This window comes from Chaetodon auriga, chromosome 14 (genome assembly GCF_051107435.1).
Source record: "Chaetodon auriga isolate fChaAug3 chromosome 14, fChaAug3.hap1, whole genome shotgun sequence".
NCBI lineage: Eukaryota > Metazoa > Chordata > Actinopteri > Chaetodontiformes > Chaetodontidae > Chaetodon > Chaetodon auriga.
In genome coordinates, this window is record NC_135087.1 from 25,124,605 (window position 1) to 25,136,698 (window position 12,094).

Below are 12,094 nucleotides of genomic sequence, written 5' to 3' on the forward strand. Positions count from 1 at the left end.
CACCTCTTCACTGGCCAGGAAAGCTCAGCAGCGCCTCTACTTCCTCCGCAGACTGAAAGAGCCAGAGCACCAGTCCCCATCATGCACACCTTCTACCACGGAACCACCGAGAGCATCTTGACCAGCTGCATCACTGTGTGGTACGGCGACTGCACTGTATCCTGCTGGAAGACCCTGCAGCACATAGTAAGAGCACCTGAGAGGATCATCAGTGCCCCCCTCCCCTCCCTCCAGGACATTTACAGCACACGCCTGGCCCGCAAAGCACTCAGCATTGTGGGTGACTCCACCCATCCCACCCACTGCCTCTTCAGCCTCCTGCCCTCCAGGAGGAGAATGAGGAGCCTACGGGCCAGAACCAGCAGACTGAGAGACAGCTTCATTCACAAAGCCATCAGGATGCTGAACTCCCTCCCAGCTCTCCTCCCCCTTCCTTCCCTGCCCTCTGCCCCCACAAGCTCTGGACCTGACTATTATATTATATTTTATGTTTATTGCTGTTTGCACCAGGGATTTGAGGGAAATGATATTTCAATTTTGCGCACGTCCTGTACATATAGCAGCATTGACAATAAACTTGACTTGACTTGACTTGATGACTAAATTATAACGACAATGTAAATGAAAAAAATATTGATAACAAAAATTATCACCTGCTTGGTGCATGCCAGGCACATGTCGGGTGCCCGCTGAAAGATAACAACAAGGCAAGCTAATATTCACATGTCTAAGTTTCAAGCCAAAAGAAACTATTTTAGCTGCTGCTGGCCACTCAAAGATGAGTGCCTCATCTTCACCATCATGTCAGGTGGGAAGGAAGAGGAGAGACGACCTATGGAAATATTTATCTTAAATTCCATCCGAAAAAAAAAAAAAAAAAAGACTATGTGTATCGTTTCCAATGAGGATGGAGCGGTTTGGGGAGTCAGTGCCACTTATTGTCTCAAGTCAGTCTTTGAGCAAACTAAGCACTTTTGCCAGTCTGTTTTAGGTTGCTATGAATGTATTTTTGATGTTAATCTGTGCATTTTGCTCAACCTCCTACCAGTTTTAAAGACAACAAGCTCTGGAGGGAACTGTTTTTGTTTTGTTATCACTGTGTGTTTTTTTAATAATTTGTTATTCAGAGTAGTCTTGTTTAAGAAAGCAGTCAATGAGTAGGAATATAAGTTGGACCAAATTATTTCACAGCATTTGTATTTCTCCAGGTTGTATGCCAAAACTAAATTTAATCTTATTTTCAGAAAGCGACTAAGACTAAAATTAAATTTATTCTAAATAAATTAATTAATATATAAATAAATTAATATATTCTTTTGTTAAATTCTTTGTGTGTGTGTGTGTGTGTGTGTGTGTGTGTTATGATTACAAGTGTGTGTGTGTGAGAATTAAGGAGTGTATTTTGCAACAATTTTCAACAATATATCTACAGCAGTACTTTTGACTTGTTTCTACTAAACATATCAGTGAAAAAATGGGAGTCAAATGTTTACCTTTTGCAAAGAAATCAAACTACTGCAAATGGTTCTGCATTGTATGCAAGCATGCAAACTCAACAGTCATCTAGACAAGGCAGTTGCATTGTTGCAGTGCTTTATTCCATTAGTTCTTAATTAGATTGTATCCTTGAACTGGATCTTTTTTCTAAAGCAAACACACAAAGTTACATGTGTGTATTGTGTGACTACTGCTTCTGAGACTTAGACTTGACTTTACTGATCCCAATTTGGGAAATTCTTTGCAAACATCGCGACAGAATTCTTACAAATGTTTCTCACATTGCTATACATTTCCACACATTTCTCCCTTATGTAACCATTAAATGCCATCACATATTACTTTTTAGTTGTATGGCATTAAAAATAAGATGTTATGGTTGAGATAAAGCAAGGCCAGGACCCAGTAGCAGAGACGTAGAAAAAACTAAAATTTATTGATACAAAGTACAACCGAAAATCACCTGAACCAGGGAAAAAATGCATACAAGCGAAGAAAAACAGAAAATCACCACAACGGGGAAAAAAGGCACAAAAAACAAGATGATAAGAAAAACTAAACGTTGCAGGAAAGTAACAAAATAAAGAAACTCAAAATTCACCAGTAACTAGGAAGAGCAATCTACAAAACACTGAACAAAAAGCGACTATGAAAAACCACAGTGAATATTACTCAAGACTAGAGGAACGCAGGAGGCAGGAGGAGCGAGACGAGAGAAACGCGAGAATAACTCTGCTGCGAGCTGCATCTGGCCTGGAACTACAGGAATAGTCCAGCACAGGGGTTGAGCATGAGGTGGCTTAAGAAGCCGAGCCGATTAGGTGATAAGGTGCAGGTGTGTCTCATGAAGCTCTCTTCTAGAGTAACTCTGCCCTGCCTCTCTCCCTCTCCAACCTGCTGAGTGAGAATAAGGGAAAAAGACACAATATCAAAAGGAGAAGACTGACTCGAGACCACAGCCATAACATAAGATTCTTTCCTATTTGTATCACTTAAGTGATTTCTAACCATTCATAAGAGGTAAAGAGTTCAGGTTAATGGAGATATGTTTCATGTCGGGGATCAAACCGGCGACCTTCGGATCCATAGTTCTTCCTGCCGTACACCAGCAATTGTTCATGTTTGGATGTATTTTTCACATCATTAAAATGAAAACTGGGTCCTATAACTTCTGCGGCCACAGAGTCAATAATAACTCTCAGTTCACTTCACATTTTCATTCAGTCTCTCTTTTCTGTGCTTCTATGTCTGTGCTTCTAATTTACCTAACATGTTTAACACAACGCACAATTTATCACTTGTATATCATCATTTGTACATCAACTTAGCATTTTTCAGTGGGAATTTGTGAGTCTCAACAGATTTGTGTTGATGCTATTGAGACTGTTATTCTGCATTTCCTTCAGATGAAAGGCATCTGTGGTTGCAGTTAGTGGTGTCACAGTCTGTGAGTTGACTTGCTACAAAACAAAGTTAGCAAGCTAGTCAGTACCATAGCATCAGCTGGCTAACTTAGCTTTTAGCTTGTTAGCTGGTTAACCTTGTAATGTATTTCTTTGACAAGTTAGCTAATGTTGCTAGTGTAGCAGTATGATATGCTGCTGGGGCTGAATACAGGTGGGTCGGCTGCTCTGTATTATACCTGGCGCATTAGCCTATTGGAGCAGAGGGCGAGGGTATAAAAGGTAGACTGTGTCCCTCCCTCATCCTCTCTCACTTCCTGGCTCGAAGGCCCTTCCCATTGCCAGCGTTCCACTTCCTCCTCTGTTCTCCGTGCAGGTAGGTACGCGGCTGCATTACCGGCAGGCTATTTTTAGCGCTCATCGGCTTACTAAGTGGTTCAACTGTGTGTTTTAGTGGTCCATCGTGGCTAAGGGGATGGTGGCGATCTTCCTTGTTTGCCATAAACACTAAACAGACAAGGTACGGAGACATTAGTATATGTTCAGCATATGTGCCAAACACTTCACCGGTCTGTTTCTACAGAGGATCCACAGACGCTCCCCTTCGTCCGGAGCCGTGCAGAGCCTCCTCGTCTTTCTCCTCACCGGGCGGACGCCTGCCCACCCGGACTGGTGGATGGGCTGTGGACCTAAGACCCTCGCCGACCCTCATTGCCTGTAGCTTGTTCATGCTGCTCCTGCTTCCGCTTCGCTCGCCACTGCCTGCTCTGCTCGCCATTGCTTGCTTAGCTTGCTGTCGCTGCCACCGCTTTATGTTGGGAGCTTGGAGTGGTTGCTTGGGCCCTGGTACTCTGGCCCAGCGCACCTCGTAACATCGGGCCCCAGCGGTGGTTGCCCAGCCTGGACCGTGTGTGTGTGTGTGTGTGTGTGTGTGTGTGTGTGTGTGTGCGTGAGTGAGCGTGAGCGCCCGCGTGCAGGGGTGGGTTTAGATGGGATAAGGCACTTTTGCCTGTTTCTTTGAGTGTATTGTGTTATTTTGAATCCATTGGTTGGTTAATTATTATTTAGTTTTCATTTCGAATTAAAGTTTATGTACATTTGTTTTTGTATCTCTGGCCAGAGGCTTGCGTTCTTTGTTTCCTTTCTTTGGTTTGTTTGTTGTTGGTTTTCCTTTGTTGTTGTTACTGAGTACATGCCTTTTGCGGCTTTTAACACCAATAACCAATAACATTGTAAACTAATTGTGTTCTCCCATCTCCTTTCTAGTTGTTGGGAGCCGACGGTGGTGGTGGTGGTGCCCCGGGTGGTGGTGTCCCTTGTGTGTGTTGTGATCCGGGAGTTTAGTTTGCGGTGTAATTCACGGGCTGGGTGTCACGTGTGAGTGGGGTGCTCCTCTTTTAAGTTGGACTTCCTCCCCCCAAGTCTCCCCCGCACTGTTGGTAAGCCTCCCCGTTGGGGTATGGTGTTAGCACCCTAGTTTCCTTTTAAGTCTGTTTTTTTTTTTATCTTGAGTGATCTGTTAATAAACATAAGTTTTGACGAACATCGAACCACACCTCCTGCCCTTCTTTGTATAACTTACCTGCGTGCCTCTCCTCCAACCTCTATTTATCCCGAATTCCCTGGGTGAAAAATACCAGGGTGGCGTTGTCGGCTTTTCTGTCCAAAATTCATATACTCAGATCTTGTCCATAGGACTGTATCAGCCCTCGTACCGCCACACTAGGATGTAACCACAATTCCAATGTCTCCATTATCTTTGGAGTGTGCCTCCTACAAATTACTCTGCTTTTATTTGTGCATTGTGTGTTACTAGGTATGCAACTTGGGAGACTGTTTTGACACCATAATTCAGAAAACTGTCTTGTGGGATCAGCAAAGGTAGATTTCTCACCTCATTTCTTGTGGATGCAGTGTTATGCTTGCCATCTGCTTGCCTGATTTCTTCCTTGTCTGACCAGTTTGAGTATAAGTTCTCAGACAGGGTGGGTAAAATTGTCCAACCCATCAGCAGCTCTGCACTACTGACTGCTGCTGAGCAGAAGAAGGGCCATGCCTTCTTCTGCTAAAGGAAGAAGGCATGGCCCTGAATAAAATATATATATATAGTTAGAACTTACATTTAACTCTGTTCTGTTCAGATTGAAGCCAGCTGCCTCAATCACTGTCAATACCTGCTCAAGATGGTTTTCCTGGAGTTCCCCATGAACTAGCATGTCATCCACAGAGACTTCTCTGAAGCCCCTGTAAGAGTTCTGCCATTTTCTGCTGAACAATTTCTGGCACACTTGTTATCTCAAAAAGGGAGTGATGAAAGTGGTTAATTTGTGACTATGTTCTTGTAGGAGAATCTGGTAAAATCCACTGGTGGAGTTTAATGATGTGAACCCTTTACACCCCGAGAGCTGTGGCATGAATTCCTCAATTGCGGGGAGTACATACTTTTCCTGTTTCATGATATGATTTAGTTTCCTCAGGTCTGCACAGCACCGGACCTTTTTTCTGATGCCTGCCCTGAGCTAAAAACTGCTAATGCCTATCCCTAACCCTCACATAAATGGGTATTTTTTTAAAAACAGGGCTTTTCCAAAGAGGCTATCTGATGTCAAACAAAGAAGATAACGGCGCACACTCTGTTGTCACAAGTCCAAAACTCAGTTTTCCCCATCTACACGTCAACACTGCAAACAGAGATTTCCTGAAAATCCACCCTGGAAGGAGTTTTGCAAAAATTCTGTTTCAGTGACCTAAAACTGTAACTGGTAAGGTTAGAACCCAATAGCAGTGCTACATGAATGCAGGAGTCTGTTTGAGTCTTAGGCGAGCCTGGCTTGATGCTTCACCCATGTCCTCCTCATTCTCTGCAGGAGAGGTCCAGGGGAGGGAGTCCTCCTGTCAGAGTTGGGTTCATCCTCATCCGAGGGCTGTTCCTCTTTGTCCAAGGAGTCAAACGGTGGTGGTTTTGAGGGTGCAGGGGTTCTGGTGAGCTGATCCAGATGCTGCTGGTGGAAGTCGGTGAAAAGCCTGTGATTGAGAATGTGATGAGTGGGGACCCATGATCTCTCCTCTGGCCCATATCCCTCCTAGTTGACCAAGTACTGTTGACCTCGACCCTGATGGCAGGAGTGCAGGGCAGCAAACAGAATAGGCAGGGCAACGACAGGGCAATGACTCGAGGTGGCGGAGGCAGAGCCATCTCCATCTCCTGATTTATCTGCTCAGTTTGGCCATTGGACTGGGGAAGAAACCAAGAGGATAAACTGTCCGTGGCTCCCAGCAGGCTGCAGAATTCCCTCCAGAAGATGGGTGAAAACTGGTGCCCTCTGAGAGGCCATGGAGGTGGCAGATGTGATGTAGCATAAGTTTGACAGTCCCCTTGGCCGATGGGATCTTGGGGAAAGGCACAAAGTGAGCCATATTGCGAAATCGATCCACCACCATCAGAATGGTGGTGTTACATTGGGATGGTGCACGTCCGATAACAAAGTCCGAGGAGATATGGGACCATGGCTGATGCAGAACAGGGAGAGGTTGAAGGAGGCCTGGTGGAACGTGGTAAGAGGGTTTGTGTTGGTTGCATAAAGGGCAGGCAATGACAACCTCTGTGATGTCATCATCCAAGGAGGGCCACCAGAACCATTGGCAGACAATGTCTCGGGTACGCTGGATTCCGACCTCACCCTGACCTCAATGTCCCAGGTGAAAGGGGCTATCAGTCAGGAAGCGTGTAGAATGGGTGTGGTCCCTATCCCTTCTTCTCCCCCCTCTCCTGGAACTGATGGGACGCTGGCTTCAGATCTGGCGACACAGTGACCTCCAGCACATCCAGAGTTAACCTGAAGAGGGGCATCAGGGAAGCTAAACACACTCAGAAGCTACAGATTAAGGAGCACTTCCACAACAGTGCATGTGGCAGGGCACCCAGGCCATCACAGACTATCAGCCAAAAAAGACAGCCTCACCAACCAGCAATGCCTCCCTCCCTGATGAGCTCAACAACTTCTATGCTCTCTTCGACCGGGACAACACACAACCAGCCACCAAAACTGCTCCCTACCCAGATGAACAGATTCTCACACTCTCCATTTATGATGTGCATTCTGCAATCCGGCCCGGCCACATGCTCAAGGCTTGTGCAGAACAGCTGGCTGGGGTCTTCACTGACATCTTCAACCTGTCACTAACTGAGGCAGCAGTCCCCACGTGCCTCAAGACCACCGCCATTGTGCCAGTACTGAAGCAGTCAGCTGCAGTGGCCCTTCATGACTTCCAACTCCATCATCAAGTTTGCAGATGACACCACAGTGATAGGTCTGATTAACAACGACGAATCAGCCTACAGGGATGAGGTTCAGCAGCTGGTGCTGTGGTGTGCCGACAACAACCTGACCGAGGAGCTCATTGTGGACTACAGGAAAACCAAAGGCTGCAGTCACACCCCCATTCACATCAACGGGCTGAGGTGTCTCCAGCTTCAAGTTCATGGGCACCCACATCTCCGAGGACCTGTCCTGGACAAGAATGATTCAGATAAGGCTTGGGAGAATATGCTGTGGTCAGATGAGACCAAAATTGAGCTCTTTGGCATCAACTTGACTCACTGTATTTGGAGGCAGAGAAATGCTGACTATGACCCCAAGGACACCATCCCCACGGTCAAGCATGGAGGGGGTAACATCATGCTTTGGGGCTGTTTCTCTGCTAAGGGTACAGGAAGACTTCACCACATTGAGGGGCCAATGAACAGGGCCATGTACTGTAGAATCTTGGAGGAGAACCTCTTTCCCTCACCAAGAACACTGAAGATGGGTCTTGGATGGGTCTTCTAGCATGACAATGACCCAAAACATACAGCCAAGGCAACAAAGGAGAAGCTAAAGAAGAAGAACATTAAGGTCATGGAGTGGCCTGGCAAAGTCTCCAGACCTTAATCCCATAGAAAATCTGTGGAGGGAGCTGAAACTTTGAGTTGCCAAGCGACAGCCTCGGAACCTTAAGAATTTGGGGAGGATCTGTAAAGAGGAATGGACCAAAATGCCTCCTGAGATGTGTGCAAACCCGGTAACCAACTACAAGAAACATCTGACCTCTGTGCCTGCCAACAAGGGTTTCTCCACCACGTACTAAGTCATGTTTTGCTTGAGGATCAAATACGTATTTCACTTGATCAAATGCAGGTTCATTTAGAATCTTTATATAATGTTTTCTGGATTTTTTGTTGATATTCCATCTCTTTCTGCTAAAACAAACCTACCATAAAAATTATAAACCGTCTATTTCTTTGTGAGGGGGTAAACTTACAAAATCAGCAGAGGATCAAATAATTATTTCCTCCACTGTATACATATTCATGTGTGTGTGTTTTTATTGAAATGAAAATTTCAAACAACTGCAAAACTGTGAGGACTGCACTATCATTTGCAACCTTTGTGACCTTGCAGAACTGATACTGATTTAATCTGAATTGAAGTTGATGCTGTAATATTTTTGAATGAAAACCTTGAAGTCTTTGGTTATTTTCCTCTCTCCTCACCTGTACCCATGGGCCTTACATTGATAATGAAGTATTTTATGTCTTTGCATGTTCTGTATGTGTTGGAGTAGACTTTCCTGACGTTAAGAAAATGTCCCTTCTTGTGTTCCACACGAACATCCTGATACCTTGAAATATCGCAAGACATTCTATTATCTTCCGTATACTATTACAGTCACAGGAAAGGAAGGCGGATCGGACAAGTGCCGGCTCCCGAACCGAACCCCCTCCGGTCCCTGGCTGCGCCTAGAAATTCTGTCCATAAAAATAATGAACAGAAGCGGTGACAAAGGGCAGCCCTGGCGGAGTCCAACATGCACCGGGAACAGGTCCGACTTACTACCGGCAATGCGGACCAAGCTCCTGCTCCGGTTGTACAGGGACTGCACAGCCCTCAGCAGAGGGCCTCCAACCCCATACTCCTGGAGCACCTCCCACAGAATGATGCGAGGGACACGGTCGAATGCCTTCTCCAAGTCCACAAAACACATGTGGACTGGTTGGGCAAACTCCCATGAACCCTCAAGCACCCTGTGGAGGGTATAGAGCTGGTCCAGTGTTCCGCGGCCGGGACGAAAACCGCATTGTTCCTCCTGAATCCGAGGCTCAACTATCGGCCGGATTCTCCTCTCCAGTACCCTGGAATAGACTTTCCCAGGGAGGCTGAGGAGTGTGATCCCCCGATAGTTGGAACACACCCTCCGGTCCCCCTTTTTAAACAGAGGGACCACCACCCCAGTCTGCCAGTCCAAGGGCACCATCCCCGACTGCCACGCGATGTTGCAGAGGCGTGTCAACCAGGACAGCCCTGCAACATCCAGTGACTTGAGGTACTCAGGGCGGATCTCGTCCACCCCCGGAGCTTTGCCACCGAGGAGCTTGCAGACTACCTCAGTGACTTCAGCCCGGGTGATGGACGAATCGACCTCTGAGTCCCCAGTCTCTGCTTCATCTGCAGAAGACATGACAGTGGGATTGAGGAGATCCTCGAAGTATTCCTTCCACCGCCCGACAATATCCCCAGTCGAGGTCAGCAGCTCCCCACCTCTACTGTAAACAGTGTTAATGGAGAGCTGCTTCCCCCTCCTGAGGCGCCGAACGGTTTGCCAGAATTTCTTCGAGGCCAACCGGTAGTCCTCCTCCATGGCCTCCCGAACTCCTCCCAGACCCGAGTTTTTGCTTCTACAACTGCCCGAGCTGCTGCCCGCTTAGCCTGCCGGTACCCGTCAGCTGCCTCAGGAGTCCTATGAGCCAACCAAGCCCGATAGGACTCCTTCTTCAGCTTGACGGCATCCCTTACTTCCGGTGTCCACCACCGGGTTCGGGGATTGCCGCCACGACAGGCACCGGCGACTTTACGGCCACAGCTACGGACGGCTGCATCAACAATGGAAGTGGAGAACATCGTCCATTCAGACTCAATGTCTCCAACCTCCCTCGGAATCTGGTTGAAGCTCTCCAGGAGGTGGGAGTTGAAGACCTCCCTGACGGTGGGTTCCGCCAGACATTCCCAACAGACCCTCACAGTACGTTTGGGTCTGCCAAGCCTGTCCCGCTTCCTCCCCTGCCAGCGGATCCAACTCACCACCAGGTGGTGATCAGTTGACAGCTCAGCCCCTCTCTTCACCCGAGTGTCCAAGACATACCGCCGGAGGTCAGATGATACGACTACAAAGTCGATCATTGACCTCCGACCTAGGGTGTCCTGGTGCCACGTGCACTGATGGACACCCTTATGCTTGAACATGGTGTTCGTTATTGACAAACTATGACTAGCACAGAAGTCCAACAACAGAACACCACTCGGGTTCAGATCGGGGAGGCCGTTCCTCCCAATCACACCCCTCCAGGTATCACTGTCGCTACCCACGTGGACGTTGAAGTCCCCCAGCAGAACGATGGAGTCCCCGGTTGGAGCACTTTCCAGTACCCCTCCCAGTGACTCCAAGAAGGCCGGGTACTCTGCACTGCTGTTTGGCCCATAGGCCGAAACAACAGTGAGAGACCTGTCCCCAACCCGAAGGCGCAGGGAAGCGACCCTCTCGTTCAGCGGGGAGAACTCCAACACATGACGGCTGAGCTGGGGGGCTATAAGCAAGCCCACACCAGCTCGCCGCCTCTCACCGCGGGCAACTCCAGAGTAGAAGAGAGTCCAGCCTCTCTCAAGGAGTTGGGTTCCAGAGCCCAAACTGTGCGTGGAGGTGAGTCCGACTATCTCTAGTCGGTACCGCTCAACCTCCCGCACTAGCTCCGGCTCTTTCCCCCCCAGCGAGGTGACATTCCATGTCCCCATAGCCAGAGTCGTTGTCCAGGGTTTGGGTCGTCGGGGCCCCCGCCCACAACTGCCACCCAAAACACAAAGCACCGGCCCCTTCTGGTCCTTCCTGCGGGTGGTGGGCCTACGGGAAGGCGGGCCCACGTCGCTCCTTCGGGCTGAGCCCGACCGGGCCCCGGGGCAAAGACCCGGCCACCAGGCGCTCGCCTGCGAGCCCCAACCCCAGGCCTGGCTCCAGCGTGGGGCCCCGGTGACGCCAATCCGGGCGACGTGAACATCCTCGTTTTTTCAAACTCCATAAGGGCTTGTGAACCGCTCTTAGTCTGACCCGTCACCTAGAACCTGTTTGCCTTGGGAGACCCTACCAGGGGCATTAAGACCCGGACAACATAGCCTCTAGGATCATTCGGGTACTCAAACTCCTCCACCACGATAAGGTGGCGGTTATCAACCGGTCACATAGAAAAGCGACGCCAAAACATTGAATTTATGTGGAATAACTTTCATATCAAAGCTAATAAGATGCAAAACGTTTCTATTACATGTAAATCTTTATTATGAACACTGATTTTCAGTACACACAATATAAATCAACTCCCCCTGTGTGAAGAGAGGGATAATAGCTTATTCAAAATAATTCTTATATTCTTTCTATCTCCAAATATGTATAAACAATGAATAAAGATACTGCAAAGATTAGAACCAGTGCGAATTTTGTTGACAGTATTGATACTTCTGACAGCAGTAATGTGAGCTGTAAGTGTCTGTTTTCATTTTTTTTTACCGCAGTGGAGGTATTGAATCAAGAATAGAAGAAAGAAGTCAGGTAGGGAAGGAAGTTAAAATCATTTTGCGTTTTGATGAGGTAGGTATAGGAAAAGATCAGGAATATGTATCAGTGAAAATATTAAATGAAGAAATTGAGGAGACTGACAAAAATTAAAACAACATTGATAGAAGCTGCTAGCCAGACAATTTCTAAAAGTAAAGGGAAAATGAAGCGAAAAGCAGTTCCCTAGTGGACAGGTGAGTGTGGTAAGGCAGTGAAAGAAAGGAATAAAGCTCTCAGGAAATTAAGACGAACTCATAATTTCCAGAATTTATTGAAATATAAACATGCTCAAGCACAGATAAGAAAAATTTATTCGTAAATCCAAAAGGCAAAGCTGGCGTACTTTTTGTAACAAGATTGGTAGAACACCTACAGGAGATGTATAGAACATGATTAGGAGTATGAGAGGGATCAGAAGAGAATGGCAGTATCCTGTACTAAAAATAGGGGAGGAAACAGCAGTTTCTGATGGAGAGAAAGCTGAGGTGATCACAAAAGCTCTTGTTCAAATTCACAAGGATGAAAGCAGATGATCCGTTTATGGTGATTTAACA